This window comes from Ranitomeya variabilis, chromosome 1, assembly GCF_051348905.1.
Source record: "Ranitomeya variabilis isolate aRanVar5 chromosome 1, aRanVar5.hap1, whole genome shotgun sequence".
NCBI lineage: Eukaryota > Metazoa > Chordata > Amphibia > Anura > Dendrobatidae > Ranitomeya > Ranitomeya variabilis.
Window position 1 is genome coordinate 1147031181 of NC_135232.1, and position 16892 is coordinate 1147048072.

Consider the following 16892-nt stretch of genomic DNA (forward strand, 5'->3'; position numbering starts at 1 on the left):
ATATATCTCCTATATACAGAGGCCTCCTGACCTCACTGTACTCTGTGCTGTACTGATACATTCTATATCTCCGATATATACAGAGGCCTCCTGTCCTCACTGTACTCTGTGCTGTACTGATACATTGTATATCTCCTATATATACAGAGGTCTCCTGTCCTCACTGTACTCTGCACTATACTGATACATTGGATATCTCCTATATATACAGAGGTCTCCTGTCCTCACTGTGCTCTGTGCTGTACTGATACATTGTATATCTCCTATATATACAGAGGTCTCCTGTTCTCTCTGTACTCTGCGCTGTACTGATACATTGTATATCTCCTATATATACAGAGGTCTCCTGTCCTCACTGTACTCTGTGCTGTACTGATACATTGTATATCTCCTATATATACAGAGGCCTCCTGTCCTCACTGTACTCTGTGCTGTACTGATACATTGTATATCTCCTATATATACAGAGGTCTCCTGTCCTCACTGTACTCTGTGCTGTACTGATACATTGTATATCTCCTATATATACAGAGGCCTCCTGTCCTCACTGTGCTCTGTGCTGTACTGATACATTGTATATCTCCTATATATACAGAGGTCTCCTGTCCTCACTGTACTCTGCACTGTACTGATACATTGTATATCTCCTATATATACAGAGGTCTCCTGTCCTCACTGTGCTCTGTGCTGTACTGATACATTGTATATCTCCTATATATACAGAGGTCTCCTGTCCTCACTGTACTCTGCACTGTACTGATACATTGTATATCTCCTATATATACAGAGGTCTCCTGTCCTCACTGTACTCTGCGCTGTACTGATACATTGTATATCTCCTATATATACAGAGGTCTCCTGTCCTCCCTGTTCTCTGTGCTGTACTGATACATTGTATATCTCCTATATATACAGAGGCCTCCTGTCCTCGCTGTACTCTGTGCTGTACTGATACATTGTATATCTCCTATATATACAGAGGCCTCCTGTCCTCGCTGTGCTCTGTGCTGTACTGATACATTGTATATCTCCTATATATACAGAGGCCTCCTGTCCTCGCTGTACTCTGTGCTGTACTGATACATTGTATATCTCCTATATACAGAGGCCTCCTGTCCTCACTGTACTCTGTGCTGTACTGATACATTGTATATCTCCTATATACAGAGTCCTCCTGTCCTCCCTGTACTCTGCGCTGTACTGATACATTGTATATCTCCTATATATACAGAGGCCTCCTGTCCTCACTGTACTCTGTGCTGTACTGATACATTGTATATCTCCTATATATAATCTGTGCTGTACTGATACATTGTATATTTCCTATATATACAGAGGCCTCCTGTCCTCGCTGTACTCTGTGCTGTACTGATACATTGTATATCTCCTATATATAATCTGTGCTGTACTGATACATTGTATATCTCCTATATATACAGAGGTCTCCTGTCCTCCCTGTACTCTGCGCTGTACTGATACATTGTATATCTCCTATATATAATCTGTGCTGTACTGATACATTGTATATCTCCTATATACAGAGGTCTCCTGTCCTCACTGTACTCTGTGCTGTACTGATACATTGTATATCTCCTATATACAGAGTCCTCCTGTCCTCCCTGTACTCTGCGCTGTACTGATACATTGTATATCTCCTATATATACAGAGGCCTCCTGTCCTCACTGTACTCTGCGCTGTACTGATACATTGTATATCTCCTATATATACAGAGGCCTCCTCTCCTCGCTGTACTCTGTGCTGTACTGATACATTGTATATCTCCTATATATACAGAGGCCTCCTGTCCTCGCTGTACTCTGCGCTGTACTGATACATTGTATATCTCCTATATATACAGAGGTCTCCTGTCCTCACTGTACTCTGCGCTGTACTGATACATTGTATATCTCCTATATATAGAGAGGTCTCCTGTCCTCCCTGTACTCTGTGCTGTACTGATACATTGTATATCTCCTATATATACAGAGGCCTCCTGTCCTCGCTGTACTCTGTGCTGTACTGATACATTGTATATCTCCTATATATACAGAGGCCTCCTGTCCTCACTGTACTCTGTGCTGTACTGATACATTGTATATCTCCTATATATACAGAGGCCTCCTGTCCTCACTGTGCTCTGTGCTGTACTGATACATTGTATATCTCCTATATATACAGAGGCCTCCTGTCCTCACTGTGCTCTGTGCTGTACTGATACATTGTATATCTCCTATATATACAGAGGTCTCCTGTCCTCACTGTACTCTGTGCTGTACTGATACATTGTATATCTCCTATATATACAGAGGTCTCCTGTCCTCACTGTACTCTGCACTGTACTGATACATTGTATATCTCCTATATATACAGAGGTCTCCTGTCCTCACTGTACTCTGTGCTGTACTGATACATTGTATATCTCCTATATATACAGAGGTCTCCTGTCCTCACTGTACTCTGTGCTGTACTGATACATTGTATATCTCCTATATATACAGAGGTCTCCTGTCCTCACTGTACTCTGCACTGTACTGATACATTGTATATCTCCTATATATACAGAGGCCTCCTGTCCTCACTGTACTCTGTGCTGTACTGATACATTGTATATCTCCTATATATACAGAGGCCTCCTGTCCTCACTGTGCTCTGTGCTGTACTGATACATTGTATATCTCCTATATATACAGAGGCCTCCTGTCCTCACTGTGCTCTGTGCTGTACTGATACATTGTATATCTCCTATATATACAGAGGTCTCCTGTCCTCACTGTACTCTGCACTGTACTGATACATTGTATATCTCCTATATATACAGAGGTCTCCTGTCCTCACTGTACTCTGTGCTGTACTGATACATTGTATATCTCCTATATATACAGAGGTCTCCTGTCCTCACTGTACTCTGTGCTGTACTGATACATTGTATATCTCCTATATATACAGAGGTCTCCTGTCCTCACTGTACTCTGTGCTGTACTGATACATTGTATATCTCCTATATATACAGAGGTCTCCTGTCCTCGCTGTACTCTGTGCTGTACTGATACATTGTATATCTCCTATATATACAGAGGTCTCCTGTCCTCGCTGTGCTCTGTGCTGTACTGATACATTGTATATCTCCTATATATACAGAGGTCTCCTGTCCTCACTGTGCTCTGTGCTGTACTGATACATTGTATATCTCCTATATATACAGAGGCCTCCTGTCCTCACTGTACTCTGTGCCGTACTGATACATTGTATATCTCCTATATATACAGAGGCCTCCTGTCCTCGCTGTACTCTGTGCTGTACTGATACATTGTATATCTCCTATATATACAGAGGTCTCCTGTCCTCACTGTACTCTGTGCTGTACTGATACATTGTATATCTCCTATATATACAGAGGCCTCCTGTCCTCACTGTACTCTGTGCTGTACTGATACATTGTATATCTCCTATATATACAGAGGTCTCCTGTCCTCGCTGTACTCTGTGCTGTACTGATACATTGTATATCTCCTATATACAGAGGCCTCCTGTCCTCGCTGTACTCTGTGCTGTACTAATACATTGTATATCTCCTATATACAGAGGCCTCCTGTCCTCGCTGTACTCTGTGCTGTACTGATACATTGTATATCTCCTATATATACAGAGGCCTCCTGTCCTCACTGTACTCTGTGCTGTAATGATACATTGTATATCTCCTATATATACAGAGGCCTCCTGTCCTCACTGTACTCTGTGCTGTACTGATACATTGTATATCTCCTATATATACAGAGGCCTCCTGTCCTCACTGTACTCTGTGCTGTACTGATACATTGTATATCTCCTATATATACAGAGGCCTCCTGTCCTCCCTGTACTCTGTGCTGTACTGATACATTATATATCTCCTATATATACAGAGGTCTCCTGTCCTCACTGTACTGTGCTGTACTGATACATTGTATATCTCCTATATATACAGAGGTCTCCTGTCCTCACTGTACTCTGCACTATACTGATACATTGTATATCTCCTATATATACAGAGGCCTCCTGTCCTCACTGTACTCTGTGCTGTACTGATACATTGTATATCTCCTATATATACAGAGGTCTCCTGTCATCGCTGTACTCTGTGCTGTACTGATACATTGTATATCTCCTATATATACAGAGGTCTCCTGTCATCGCTGTACTCTGTGCTGTACTGATACATTGTATATCTCCTATATATACAGAGGTCTCCTGTCCTCGCTGTACTCTGTGCTGTACTGATACATTGTATATCTCCTATATATACAGAGGCCTCCTGTCCTCGCTGTACTCTGCACTGTACTGATACATTGTATATCTCCTATATATACAGAGGCCTCCTGTCCTCGCTGTGCTCTGTGCTGTACTGATACATTGTATATCTCCTATATACAGAGGCCTCCTGTCCTCGCTGTACTCTGTGCTGTACTGATACATTGTATATCTCCTATATATACAGAGGCCTCCTGTCCTCACTGTACTCTGTGCTGTACTGATACATTGTATATCTCCTATATATACAGAGGCCTCCTGTCCTCACTGTACTCTGTGCTGTACTGATACATTGTATATCTCCTATATATACAGAGGTCTCCTGTCCTCACTGTGCTCTGTGCTGTACTGATACATTGTATATCTCCTATATATACAGAGGCCTCCTGTCCTCACTGTACTCTGTGCTGTACTGATACATTGTATATCTCCTATATATACAGAGGCCTCCTGTCCTCACTGTACTCTGTGCCGTACTGATACATTGTATATCTCCTATATATACAGAGGCCTCCTGTCCTCGCTGTACTCTGTGCTGTACTGATACATTGTATATCTCCTATATATACAGAGGTCTCCTGTCCTCCCTGTACTCTGTGCTGTACTGATACATTGTATATCTCCTATATATACAGAGGCCTCCTGTCCTCACTGTACTCTGTGCTGTACTGATACATTGTATATCTCCTATATATACAGAGGTCTCCTGTCCTCACTGTACTCTGTGCTGTACTGATACATTGTATATCTCCTATATATACAGAGGTCTCCTGTCCTCCCTGTACTCTGTGCTGTACTGATACATTGTATATCTCCTATATATACAGAGGCCTCCTGTCCTCGCTGTACTCTGCGCTGTACTGATACATTGTATATCTCCTATATATACAGAGGCCTCCTGTCCTCACTGTACTCTGTGCTGTACTGATACATTGTATATCTCCTATATATACAGAGGTCTCCTGTCCTCACTGTACTCTGTGCTGTACTGATACATTGTATATCTCCTATATATACAGAGGTCTCCTGTCCTCACTGTACTCTGTGCTGTACTGATACATTGTATCCATTGCTCTGAGTGTTTGATGTCTGATGGGGCAGGTAGAACAGGACCTGGCTTGTTTGGACACTAATTTACTTGTTGAATAAATACCTCAACAAGCACTTATCACCTGCCATAAATCCTCCCTGGTTGCAGATAAGCATGTGTCCTGATGAGTCCTGCAGATGATTGCTCCCTAATTCCTGCTAGTGAGGAGCAGACTGATGCTAAAGATACAGAGTCCTGTCATTTCCTGCTCATTAGATCTTTACTGCATCTGTCACCAATCACTGACACTAACAATAGTAATCAGGATAATAATACCTATAAGATAATACTAATCTACAAATTGTTATATATCGTGTATAACGCTGGTTGTAATCACCCGAGCCACTGCAGGAGAACTACAAGTCCAAGCAATGAGGTGTGATCAGTGTGGTCGATAGTCATGTGTCAAATCCATGTGCTGCGTCATAAGGGACGTGTATCTATCTATTATCTATCTATCTATTATCTATCTATTTATCTATCTATCTATTATCTATCTATCATCTATCAGCCGAAGAGCTCGGCGTTGCCCGGACATAGAAACTAACTGTGGTTAGTTATAACAAATTATAATGATACTATCTATACATAAAGCTGAGTGTATAACCCCGCCCACGCCGCATAGCGACCCTCACTCTAATATCCCACATCACACATCTGCCAGAGACACCGGACTACTACCCCTAATATCCCACATCATCCTGTCAGCCAGAGCCACCGGACTACTACCCCTAATATTCCACATCATCCCGTCAGCCAGAACCATCGGACCACTACCCCTAATATTCCACATCATCCTGTCAGCCAGAGCCACCGGACCACTACCCCTAATATTCCACATCATCCCGTCAGCCAGAACCACCGGACCACTACCCCTAATATTCCACATCATCCCGTCAGCCAGAACCACCGGACCACTACCCCTAATATTCCACATCATCCTGTCAGCCAGAGCCACCGGACCACTACCCCTAATATTCCACATCATCCCGTCAGCCAGAACCACCGGACCACTACCCCTAATATTCCACATCATCCCGTCAGCCAGAACCATCGGACCACTACCCCTAATATTCCACATCATCCTGTCAGCCAGAGCCACCGGACTACTACCCCTAATATTCCACATCATCCTGTCAGCCAGAGCCACCGGACCACTACCCCTAATATTCCACATCATCCCGTCAGCCAGAACCACCGGACCACTACCCCTAATATTCCACATCATCCCGTCAGCCAGAACCACCGGACTACTACCCCTAATATTCCACATCATCCTGTCAGCCAGAGCCACCGGACTACTACCCCTAATATTCCACATCATCCTGTCAGCCAGAGCCACCGGTCCGGACTACTACCCCTAATATTCCACATCATCCTGTCAGCCAGAACCATCGGACCACTACCCCTAATATTCCACATCATCCCGTCAGCCAGAACCATCGGACCACTACCCCTAATATTCCACATCATCCCGTCAGCCAGAGCCACCGGACTACTACCCCTAATATTCCACATCATCCTGTCAGCCAGAGCCACCGGACTACTACCCCTAATATTCCACATCATCCTGTCAGCCAGAGCCACCTGACTACTACCCCTAATATTCCACATCATCCCGTCAGCCAGAGCCACCGGACTACTACCCCTAATATTCCACATCATCCCGTCAGCCAGAGCCACCGGACTACTACCCCTAATATTCCACATCATCCTGTCAGCCAGAGCCACCGGACTACTACCCCTAATATTCCACATCATCCTGTCAGCCAGAGCCACCGGTCCGGACTACTACCCCTAATATTCCACATCATCCCATCAGCCAGAACCATCGGACCACTACCCCTAATATTCCACATCATCCTGTCAGCCAGAGCCACCGGACCACTACCCCTAATATTCCACATCATCCCATCAGCCAGAACCATCGGACCACTACCCCTAATATTCCACATCATCCTGTCAGCCAGAGCCACCGGACTACTACCCCTAATATTCCACATCATCCTGTCAGCCAGAGCCACCGGACCACTACCCCTAATATTCCACATCATCCCATCAGCCAGAACCATCGGACCACTACCCCTAATATTCCACATCATCCTGTCAGCCAGAGCCACCGGACTACTACCCCTAATATTCCACATCATCCTGTCAGCCAGAGCCACCGGACTACTACCCCTAATATTCCACATCATCCCGTCAGCCAGAGCCACCGGACTACTACCCCTAATATTCCACATCATCCTGTCAGCCAGAGCCACCGGACCACTACCCCTAATATTCCACATCATCCTGTCAGCCAGAGCCACCGGTCCGGACTACTACCCCTAATATTCCACATCATCCCGTCAGCCAGAGCCACCGGACCACTACCCCTAATATTCCACATCATCCTGTCAGCCAGAGCCACCGGACCACTACCCCTAATATTCCACATCATCCTGTCAGCCAGAGCCACCGGTCCGGACTACTACCCCTAATATTCCACATCATCCCGTCAGCCAGAGCCACCGGACCACTACCCCTAATATTCCACATCATCCCGTCAGCCAGAACCATCGGACCACTACCCCTAATATTCCACATCATCCTGTCAGCCAGAGCCATCGGACCACTACCCCTAATATTCCACATCATCCTGTCAGCCAGAGCCACCTGACTACTACCCCTAATATTCCACATCATCCCGTCAGCCAGAGCCATCGGACCACTACCCCTAATATTCCACATCATCCTGTCAGCCAGAGCCACCGGTCCGGACTACTACCCCTAATATTCCACATCATCCCGTCAGCCAGAGCCACCGGACCACTACATCTAATATTCCACATCATCCCGTCAGCCAGAACCATCGGACCACTACCCCTAATATTCCACATCATCCCGTCAGCCAGAGCCACCGGACCACTACCCCTAATATTCCACATCATCCCGTCAGCCAGAACCATCGGACCACTACCCCTAATATTCCACATCATCCCGTCAGCCAGAGCCACCGGACCACTACCCCTAATATTCCACATCATCCTGTCAGCCAGAGCCATCGGACCACTACCCCTAATATTCCACATCATCCTGTCAGCCAGAGCCACCGGTCCGGACTACTACCCCTAATATTCCACATCATCCCGTCAGCCAGAGCCACCGGACCACTACCCCTAATATTCCACATCATCCCGTCAGCCAGAACCATCGGACCACTACCCCTAATATTCCACATCATCCTGTCAGCCAGAGCCATCGGACCACTACCCCTAATATTCCACATCATCCTGTCAGCCAGAGCCACCTGACTACTACCCCTAATATTCCACATCATCCCGTCAGCCAGAGCCATCGGACCACTACCCCTAATATTCCACATCATCCTGTCAGCCAGAGCCACCGGTCCGGACTACTACCCCTAATATTCCACATCATCCCGTCAGCCAGAGCCACCGGACCACTACATCTAATATTCCACATCATCCCGTCAGCCAGAACCATCGGACCACTACCCCTAATATTCCACATCATCCCGTCAGCCAGAGCCACCGGACCACTACCCCTAATATTCCACATCATCCCGTCAGCCAGAACCATCGGACCACTACCCCTAATATTCCACATCATCCCGTCAGCCAGAGCCACCGGACCACTACCCCTAATATTCCACATCATCCCGTCAGCCAGAGCCACCGGACCACTACCCCTAATATTCCACATCATCCTGTCAGCCAGAGCCATCGGACCACTACCCCTAATATTCCACATCATCCTGTCAGCCAGAGCCACCTGACTACTACCCCTAATATTCCACATCATCCTGTCAGCCAGAGCCATCGGACCACTACCCCTAATATTCCACATCATCCTGTCAGCCAGAGCCACCTGACTACTACCCCTAATATTCCACATCATCCCGTCAGCCAGAGCCACCGGACCACTACCCCTAATATTCCACATCATCCTGTCAGCCAGAGCCATCGGACCACTACCCCTAATATTCCACATCATCCTGTCAGCCAGAGCCACCTGACTACTACCCCTAATATTCCACATCATCCCGTCAGCCAGAGCCACCGGACCACTACCCCTAATATTCCACATCATCCTGTCAGCCAGAGCCACCTGACTACTACCCCTAATATTCCACATCATCCTGTCAGCCAGAGCCATCGGACCACTACCCCTAATATTCCACATCATCCTGTCAGCCAGAGCCACCTGACTACTACCCCTAATATTCCACATCATCCCGTCAGCCAGAGCCATCGGACCACTACCAACATAGAAGAGGATTCTTTACTGTTAGGGCAGTGAGAATCTGGAATTGCTTGCCTGAGGAGGTGGTGATGGCGAACTCAGTCAATGGGTTCAAGAGAGGCCTGGATGTCTTCCTGGAGCAGAACAATATTGTATCATACAATTATTAGGTTCTGTAGAAGGACGTAGATCTGGGGATTTATTATGATGGAATATAGGCTGAACTGGATGGACAAATGTCTTTTTTCGGCCTTACTAACTATGTTACTATGTTACTATGTTACCCCTAATATTCCACATCATCCCGTCAGCTAGAGCCACTGGACTACTGCCCCTAATATCCCTCATCATCCCGTCAGCCACAGACACCGGACTACTACCCAGAATATCCCACATCATCCCGTCAGTCAGAGCCACCGGACTACTACCACAAATATCCCACATCATCCCATCAGCCAGAGCTACTAGACTACTACCCCTATTATCCCACCACATCCCGTCAGAGCCACCGGACTACTACCCCTAATATCCCACATCATCCTGTCAGAGCCACCGGACTGCTACCCCTAATATCCCAATCATCCCATCAGCCAGAACCACCAGACTACTACCCCTAATATCCTAATCATCCAGTCAGCCAGAACCACCAGACTACTACCCCTAATATCCTAATCATCCAGTCAGCCAGAGCCACCGGACTACTACTCCTAATATCCCACATCATCCCGTCAGCCAGAACCACCAGACTACTACCCCTAATATCCCACATCGTCCCGTCAGAGCCACCGGACTGCTACCCCTAATATGCTACTGGATCGCCCCATCAGGGCAGCGGGTACTCGGTACCTGGTCCTTCGGTTCGCAGGGGATGTCACGGTGGCTGACCCGGTTCGTGGCCCTGGGACGTCCGTGTAAAAGGGGAAAGGTCTTTAAGGGGAATGTTCGTGACGCCACCTGTGGTATTCGGTCAGGGTGACCGACGCTGCTTAGGGGTCCTCTGGGGTGATGTTATGGCAGCTAGATGGTATATCTTCCCACAGGTGAAGTGTGTCCCCAGGGCTTCCCAGTGTGTAGATGGTGGACGATGTAAGGCGCAGTGAAGAACGAGAACACAAGGTTGCAGTCTCTTTACCTTTTTACTGAAGACTTCAGCATCCACAGTCCAGAACACCAGATCACAGGGCAGGTAGGGTCCGGCCGGTTTGGAGGCAAATCCAGAGTCCCCTTTGTCCAGGTGGAAATCAGTAGCCTTGCGCTGCAGTGGTGTAGTCCCTTACTGCCTATGGCTTCACATAAGGTCCTCACAGATGTAATGTCTCTCTCTCTGTCCCCCATATAGGATAGGACTAACCCGTATGACTGGTGGCTAGAGGCTGTTTATGGGCAGCACGGTGGCGCAGTGGTTAGCACTGCAGCCTTGCAGCGCTGGAGTCCTGGGTTCTAATCCCACTCAGGACAACATCTGCAAAGAGTTTGTATGTTCTCTCCGTGTTCGCGTGGGTTTCCTCCGGGTTCTCTGGTTTCCTCCCACATTCCAAAGACATACTGATAGGGAATTTAGATTGTGAGCCCCATCGGGGACAGCGATGATAATGTGTGCAAACTGTAAAAGCGCTGTGGAATATGTTAGCGCTATATAAAAAATAAAGATTATTATTATTAGGGACTCTAGCACGCCCCGGCCTCCAAAGGTTGCCACCGTGCCTCCTGGGTGTAGGGCGGACAGGTAAGGTAACTTGCAATTAGCTGTCTGGGTCATTACTCCCTCAGTGGTCCGGCTACCGGGCTTCTGCGCCTCAGAAGGAGGCAGTCTGTGTAGGGCCGGTCCCTTTCTGGTATCCTCTCCTTTGCTACAACTTCCTTCACGCTCGCTGCAATACAATTCTGCCTTCTGTGTGTCTCCTCCTAGGAGCTGCAGCTCTGAGGGCATGCACAGCTCTGTGTCCTTTCTCCTTCATTCTCTGACAGGATCCAACCCCTGTCAGGGACTAACTGAGCTGAGCTCATTCAGCAACTAGCTAACTTTCCCTACAGGCGACCAGTTTTACCAATGTGGGGAGTGACCTAATAAATAGGAGCAGAAGCTCCCCCTGGTGGCCTGGAGTGTGAAATGTGTTGCATGTTTGTGGTACCTGGATGCAGTTATCCTTCATTGCCTCCAAACGTAGCATCACTCTCCCCGAGAGGAAAGCAATACCACTGCGACGACCAGGACACTGGGGCACCGCACTACCCCCAAAAATCCAGTAGTCCCGGACTGGGAAAAGAAAACAACAGTTGTTACAGGTTAGCAAAAGACATACAAATTTTTGAAATGCTATAAAACAAATTAATATAACTGATGCTTCCCTTTATGGGAGGTGAGGTCACTTGAACGTTGCATAACAAAACATATTTACATTGTGGATCCACTTTTGGACATAAAACAACTTAATGTTAACTCTTTAATATATTCTAGCAAAGTGCAACTAGCAAACATTCCCTTTAAGGATTTAAACAATATTCAAGTTTTTTTTTTTTACTGAGGTAGTGCAAAGTATCAATACTCAAGTCAGTCAATAACGCTGTAACAGCAGGAACAACGTGAGGGACCCGTTATTAACCCCCAACGTTGGCTTGGGCGGGCTACAAGGCGTGTATCCCAACCTCGAATCCTGCCGCGCCAACGGGTTTTTTTTCTTCAGGTCTCTGTAAAACAAAGCAGTTCTCACAACAAGATTAGCAGCTGTCTGTTTCAGAAGCAGTCTCTGTAAAAGCTTCCTTTTTAAAACCAGTAGGAAGCACCCTTAAGAAGGTGCAAACTATATACAACAAAGTTTTTGATCATGCGCAGTTCATGATTCTCAGTTCCTTAAGGCAACTTGTGCAAACATGTGCAAAAACATAGGATCCTCCTGGAACTGAGGACCCCTTTAAGAAATAACCCTGGTCGGGTTTAGTGAACTTTAGCAGCAAAAGGCAAACAGTTAACTATTTACAGTCATTGTTCAGGTCTTGTTCTCTTATAGCAGTTCTGGAGCTAGCACTGGTGGAGGTAGTCCTTTAGGGTACGGGCAGCTACCAGGTGCTACGTATGGGGCTCCCTCACTTCTGATAGGGGTCTGGGTGCCCACTGACAGCAGCTTTTGTGCAGGTGACAGTTGGTCCTGTGGCTACTGCAGTCTCTGTAGTAGTGATGGTGCACACTGTTGTCTTGGTAAGGGTGCAGGCAGGGGTGACTGTAGGGGTAGTAATGGCTTTGGCCGTTTTAGCACAAGGGGGCGCTGTGACTGCACCAGGTGGCACGGCTGGCATCTTGGTGCTAGGTGGCTTGGCGACGAGGTCTTTGTACTTATGCACATTCAGAGCGAACCACCCTTTGGCGCCAAAGTGTCTGGTCTATGTGACACAATCCCCTGGGTATAGATCCCAGTCTGGGTGTCCTTCCCACAGGTGAGACTCCACGTCCCTCCTGTTGACGAAGATCTCCGCTTAGAATCCCTGCTCTTTGATGAAGCCCCAGCCTCCAGTTAGTTTAAAGGCCACTTCTATGCCCTGCTTAAGCGGGGCCTGGTTGACAGAGCGGTCCTTGCAGGCCTGGGCCTTGGCCTGCAGATCCCTTTTATCAAAGGCTCTGCGCTGGGCCTGTGTTCCTCCTCCCGTGCCTCCCTTTTACAGGCAAGTTGACCCTGGTACTTGTCTCAGCTCAGGACTTCTAGGATTTCTCCCTCCTGCTTAGCGGTCCCGGGGAACCCCATGAGGTCGGGTCCATGGTTAACCCAGCGGTACACTGTCTTTTCCGCATACAGTTCACCCAGCAAGGTGGTAGGTGCTATCGGGGCCTTCATGAAGCTCTCCATCCCCGTGACCTGGTCCCATGGTTCAAGATTTTGGAGCCGGCTGGACCCACAGGGAGGTGGCGCTGCTACGGGGCCTACTAACAGTTCCTTGGTCACCGGGGCAGGGTTAACGTCCTTACCTGCCGCAGTGGTGTCTCCGGTGCTGGTCGGTCCTGTCTGTGGCGGAGTCTGTTTAGCAGGAAGCGGTGCTGGAAGCAGTGCTGGAAGTGGTGCTGGTGAGTCTTCCACGGGCGTCAGCCAGAGCCACCGGACTACTACCCCTAATATTCCACATCATCCCGTCAGCCAGAGCCACCGGACTACTACCACTAATATCCCATATCATCCCATCAGCCAGAGCCACCGGACTACTACCCCTAATATCCCACATCATCACGTCAGATCCACCAGATTACTACCCTTAACCCCTTAAGCCCCAAGGGTGGTTTGCACGTTAATGACCGGGCCATTTTTTACAATTCTGACCACTGTCCTTTTATGAGGTTATAACTCTGGAACGCTTCAACGGATCTTGGCGATTATGACACTGTTTTCTCGTGACATATTGTACTTCATGATAGTGGTAAAATTTATTCGATATTACTTGCGTTTATTTGTGAAAAAAATGGAAATTTGGCTAAAATGTTCAAAATTTAGCAATTTTCCAACTTTGAATTTTTATGCCCTTAAATCATAGAGATATGTCACACAAAATAATTAATAAATAACATTTCCCACATGTCTACTTTACATCAGCACAATTTTGGAACCAAATTTTTTTTTGTTAGGGAGTTATAAGGGTTAAAAGTTGACCAGCAATTTCTCATTTTTACAACACCAATATTTTTTAGGGACCACATCACATTTGAAGTCATTTTGAGAGGTCTATATGATAGAAAATAACCAAGTGTGACACCATTCTAAAAACTGCACCCCTCAAGGTGCTCAAAACCACATTCAAGAAGTTTATTAACCCTTCCGGTGTTTTACAGGAATATTTGGAATATTTAAAAAAAAAATGAACATTTAACTTTTTTTCACAAAAAATTTCCTTCAGCTCCAATTTGTTTTATTTTACCAAGGGTAACAGGAGAAAATGGACCCCAAAAGTTGTTGTACAATTTGTCCTGAGTATGCTGATACCCCATATGTGGGGGTAAACCACTGTTTGGGCGCATGGCAGAACTCGGAAGGGAAGAAGCGCTGTTTGACTTTTCAATGCAAAATTGACTGGAATTGAGATGGAACGCCATGTTACGTTTGGAGAGCCCCTGATGTGCCTAAACATTGAAACCCCCCACAAATGACACCATTTTGGAAAGTAGACCCCCTAAGGAACTTATCTTGATGTGTGGTGAGCACTTTAACCCACCAAGTGCTTCACAGAAGTTTCTAATGCAGAGCCGTCAAAATAAAAAATCATTTTTTCACAAATATGATATTTTTGCCCCCAATTTTTTATTTTCCCAAGGGTAATAGAAGAATTTGGACCCCAAAAGTTGTTGTGCCATTTGTTCTGAGTACGCCGATACCCCATATGTGGGGGTAAACCACTGTTTCGGTGCATGGCAGAGCTCCGAAGGGAAGGAGCGCCATTTGACTTTTCAATGCAAAATTGACTGGAATTGAGATGGGACGCCATGTTGCGTTTGGAGAGCCCCTGATGTGCCTAAACATTGAAACCCCCCAAAAGTGACACCATTTTGTAAAGTAGACCCCCTAAGGAACTTTTCTAGATGTGTAGTGAGCACTTTGACCCACCAAGTGCTTCACATAAGTTTATAATGCAGAGCCGTCAAAATAAAAATCATTTTTTCACAAATATGATCTTTTCGCCCCCAATTTTTTATTTTCCCAAGGGTAATAGAAGAATTTGGACCCCAAAAGTTGTTGTGCCATTTGTCCTGAGTATGCCAATTCCCCATATGTGGGGGTAAACCACTGTTTGGGCGCATGGCAGAGCTCCGAAGGGAAGGAGCGCCATTTGACTTTTCAATGCAAAATTGACTGGAATTGAGATGGGACGCCATGTTGCGTTTGGAGAGCCCCTGATGTTCCTAAACATTGAAACCCCCCAAAAGTGACACCATTTTGTAAAGTAGACCCCCTAAGGAACTTTTCTAGATGTGTAGTGAGCACTTTGACCCACCAAGTGCTTCACATAAGTTTATAATGCAGAGCCGTCAAAATAAAAATCATTTTTTCACAAATATGATCTTTTCGCCCCCAATTTTTTATTTTCCCAAGGGTAATAGAAGAATTTGGACCCCAAAAGTTGTTGTGCCATTTGTCCTGAGCATGCCGATTCCCCATATGTGGGGGTAAACCACTGTTTGGGCGCATGGCAGAGCTCCGAAGGGAAGGAGCGCCATTTGACTTTTCAATGCAAAATTGACTGGAATTGAGATGGGACACCATGTCACGTTTGGAGAGCCCCTGATGTGCCTAAACATTGAAACCCCCCAAAAGTGACACCATTTTGTAAAGTAGACCCCCTAAGGAACTTATCTAGATGTGTTTTGACAGCTTTGAACCCCCAAGTGTTTCACTACAGTTTATAACGCAGAGCCGTGAAAATAAAAATTCTTTTTTTTTTCTTCACAAAAATTATTTTTTAGCCCCCAGTTTTGTATTTTCCCAAGGGTAACAGGAGAAATTGGACCCCAAAAGTTGTTGTCCAATTTGTCCTGAGTACGCTGATACCCCATATGTGGGGGGGAACCACCGTTTGGGCGCATGGCAGAGCTCGGAAGGGAAGGAGCGCCATTTGAAATGCAGACTTAGATGGATTGGTCTGCAGGCGTCACGATGCATTTGCAGAGCCCCTGATGCACCTAAACAGTAGACTCCCCCCACAAGTGACCCCATATTGGAAACTAGACCCCCCAAGGAACTTATCTAGATGTGTTCTGAGAACTTTGAATCCCCAAGTGTTTCACTACAGTTTATAACGCAGAGTCGTGAAAATAAAAATTAATTTTTTTTCCCACAAAAATGTTTTTTTTTTACCCCCCAAATTTTTATTTTCCCATGGGTAACAAGAGAAATTGGCCCCCAATAGTTGTTGTCCAATTTGTCCTGAGTATGCTGATACCCCATATGTTGGAGTAAACTCCTGTTTCGGCGCACGGGAGAGTTCGGAAGGGAAGGAGCACTTTTTCAACGCAGAATTGGCTGGAATTGAGATCGGACACTATGTCGCGTTTGGAGAGCCCTGATGTGCCTAAACAGTGGAAACCCCCAATTCTAACTGAAACCCTATCCCAAACACACCCCTAACCCTAATCCCAACCATAACCCTAACCACACCCCTTACCCTGACACACCCCTAACCCTAATCCCAACAGTAAATGTAATCCAAACCCTAACCCTAACTTTAGCCCCAACCCTAACTTTAGCCCCAACCCTAACCCTAACTTTAGCCCCAACCCTAACTCAAACTTTAGCC